This window comes from Aythya fuligula, chromosome 1, assembly GCF_009819795.1.
Source record: "Aythya fuligula isolate bAytFul2 chromosome 1, bAytFul2.pri, whole genome shotgun sequence".
NCBI lineage: Eukaryota > Metazoa > Chordata > Aves > Anseriformes > Anatidae > Aythya > Aythya fuligula.
In genome coordinates this window covers 13,253,078-13,256,641 of record NC_045559.1, presented here as the reverse complement: position 1 = coordinate 13,256,641, position 3,564 = coordinate 13,253,078, and the positions used below count along the sequence as shown (strand labels likewise).

Sequence of the window (3,564 nt, the reverse complement as noted above, 5' to 3'; positions counted from 1 at the left end):
GCGGGATCCTGAGCTTCCCCCTCAGCTCGGGGGGAAGGGAGCACCGAGCTGCTTGGGCACCCTCCGAGATTTGATTAATTTTTGGGGGTTTGGTTACAGAAATGCTTTTAGATTTCAGGAGGAAAGTGGTGTGCTCAGCGCCTGCGTGCTTTCCTTCTTGCTGAGCGCTGCGTGTTGTTTATGTTTTTTATGGTCTGTCAAAAATGGCCTAGTGCCACGTTTTGGGTATTGGTGGATTAGAGGCGTATTGACACAGGAGGAAATACATTTCCATGAAACATTAAGGTGTAAAACCATGTCACAACATGAAGGGCTACAGAGGAAACAGTTTGTATTACCAGCCTCAGCATTCTTCCCTATTCTCTGTATTTCTTTGGTTTCTTCCCTTTTTACCTATGCCAATTTCACCTCTGTCTAGTTCAAAATCTGCAGCAGCCCTTTTGCAGCTTCCTTAAACAACGACAATACAAAAAAACAGTTTAAGAGTCATCGTGATACTTCAGGTACCAAAAATAGACCCCACTTGCAAGCAGCTATTACAGCCAGGATTTCCATGGAAACACTAATAAAAAATCCTGAGCCAATTAGAATAATTATGGAGCAGCACACCAAGCAGACTGAGTACCTCTCAAGAGAATCCTTCTCTTGATCATTCTTTTTTTATTTATTTATTATTTTTTTTAATTTTGTTTTAAGCTCAGAAAAACATAAGATGTATCATGCATACGGCGTATTTCTTGATTCAGCAGTCCAAAAATAGCTGTATTTTACATTTCCAAGCAAAAGTTATAAATACCTTTATAGCAGTAGTGGCATTAATAAACTAAAAATGACAGAACTCAGGTTCAGATTAAAGGGAGTTTCTTAAGGGAAAGAGCCAGTTATAAAATTAGCCTCTGTTAGGTCTTTACATTTTTTTTTTCCCCTTGTTTCTTAGATATTGGTGCTCACTGATGCCCAGTCATATTTTTAATTTGTCATTTTATTATATTTTAATTTCTTTATGAGGTTACAGTATGCTCGGTACAAAGATAAATTAAATGATACTGCTTCCTATATTAAGGAACATCAAAGCTAAACTGAGATCCATGAACATTTATGTAAATATTCTCAAAAATTAAGAAGGATATGGAGTTCTAAAACAGACATTTGCTTAAGTCATTTTAGGATTAGGTTGTGGTTTGAACATGGTCCAGACACAGCTGGAGTCCAAATAATTGTGTCCAAATAATTTGAGATTCCCTGCTGCGTCAGATTCTTTTATTCCTGTGTGATCTCTCTCTTTCAGATCCCATCCAGATTTACTTTTAAAATATAACCATAAAAAGTTAGGTAAACTATAATCCTGCAAATAGTATATATATGATGATGACTTTCACTGCTATGAGTAGCTGTGTTCATGCAATGTTAAAATTAAATTTGCATGCAGAACTGGCTCAATATTTTTCTGCCATATGACCTGGTTTAATTTTGCAATGAAGGATAAATTGCTAAACTATTAGGAAGAAGAATGGGAAGTTCAGGGATTATGACTAATAGAAAAGCCTTTGAGAGTAATCAGGTTTTCTAGTCAGGATTAGTGGAAAACTGAAGGTCACAGCCAGTCCTGGCCTCACTGTGTTTCACACACTCTCCTCTTCTCTTCTGCTTTCAGGAATAGCAGAAGCAGAAGACCAGACTTCCTGAGTCTCCTGAAGAGATAGAGCTGACAACTGTTTTGTTACATTTTCGCATCTTTTTTTTTTTTTTTTTTTTTAATCAGTGGTAGTTATCAGTGGTAATCCGCTGTAGGCTTGCTGGAACTCATCCCAGGGATGCAAGCTTTTACTGTCTTTGCTAAAGTGCATCTGGTTACAATGTATTATCCTATTGCAGGTAGACATGAAGTAATTATAATCCTGCACTGACATTTAAGTAAGGTGTCATGGTAGATCTAAAATGTAAACAGTAGAGTAATTTGAATATGTGATGAACAGCATGTCATCAGCACTGTGAGTATGAGGACAGGACCTAACACATTTGTACCAACAAAACAAAATAACAAAATTTATATATATATATATATTATTTATTTTTACATTGAGCTCACATACTACTACTTAGTATGTTAGTCAACATCATTGTAAGGCTTAGGAACCTTGGTAATGATGGGATATTATGTTGTGCTTGGTGCTGTACATATATCAAAAGATGTTTTCTGCCCAAGTGCCTTCTAAGCAGTTGGTGAGTCAACAAATGGATGTAAGAAATGCAAATGGACATTAAAAACACACAGACACTGTAAGATCATTACTGGTGAGCAGGAGTTGTGGTAGTCACAACACATCAAAAGCAACAAAGGTCAAGGGTTTTAATCCAATCTTCACACACACACACACACACACACAAAAGTTTGTTGTGGAACTTCATTAGTTCATTTTTAAAAATTTGACAGGATACAGCCTCTTCATTTTAATAGGTGTTTTTGGAAAAGCACTGCAGATTATGAAGGTTTGCAAGAAAACAACAGGAGCTGTCAGTTAAACCACACTGGCATCTACTGATTCTCGATAGTTTATGGGATTTTGGAGAATCGTAAAGATTAAAACTTGCTGTATCTCTAATAAATTACTATAAAGAAGTTGTGTTGATTTTGTCCTGGACTAGAAGTAAGAGAAAACAAAGAAAATATATGACTGTTTAAGAACTGTTGGTAAAAATGAATCTGTTGCATTTAGATTATCTGTTTTTTTGTTTGTTTGTTTGTTTGTTTTTGTTTGTTTGTTTGGTTTGGTTTGGTTTGGTTTGTTTTTTTTTTTAGGCATAGAACACAGATCTTGAAACTGAAAAGTTATTTTGCTTTGGAAAACATTACAGACAAGACATAGATGTTCCTTTGTCATTTTAGAGAGTGTTTTCTAAGGCACAGCTGACAGTCATCACCCATGCCATCCTGTCATGTTATTTTTTGTGTTGAAAATAAATGGAAGTTACTGTTGCAATGTCTGTTAACAAAGCTATTGTTCTGTGTACTGAGGTCATTTCAATGGCAAAAAAGTGTCACAGCTAAAGAGTTTGTAAAGCTTCTTGGATATCAGGTATTTTTGTTCAGCTGCTGACTCTTAATAGCTTTCTATTTCACACATGAATAAGAAGTAGGAATATATTTACATATGTAGGTATGAATTTATTTTTAACAGCTCTAAAAGCATGCCGAAAGGGGGTTTAGAATGATTCTTCCATTACTAAGCTGTGTAGCATTAAATTGAATGCTACACAATTTTAACTTTTTCTTTGTGAACTTTTAAACAACAGATGACCTTTGTCACATTGCTGACAAAGAAAGATAGCTCTTCATAGAAAGATAGCTACTGATAAGCGTACTGCAGCAGTTTTTTTGATTTCTTTAAGAAGAATTCATAGAATCATGGAATATCCTGAGTTGGAAGGGGCCCACCAGGATCATCGAGTCTAACTCCTGGCTCCACAGAGGACCACCCAAAAATTGGACCTTGTGTCTGAGTGTTGTCCAAATGCTCCTTGAACTCCAGCAGCTCGGTGCTGTGCCCACTGCCCTGGGGAGCC

General features: G+C 36.3%; 1 protein-coding gene across 1 annotated transcript in view; it reads left to right on the top strand.

Moving 5' to 3' along the window:
* Positions 1–3,564, top strand: part of FBXL13 (F-box and leucine rich repeat protein 13) — a 74,773-nt gene that overhangs the window by 93 nt on the left and 71,116 nt on the right.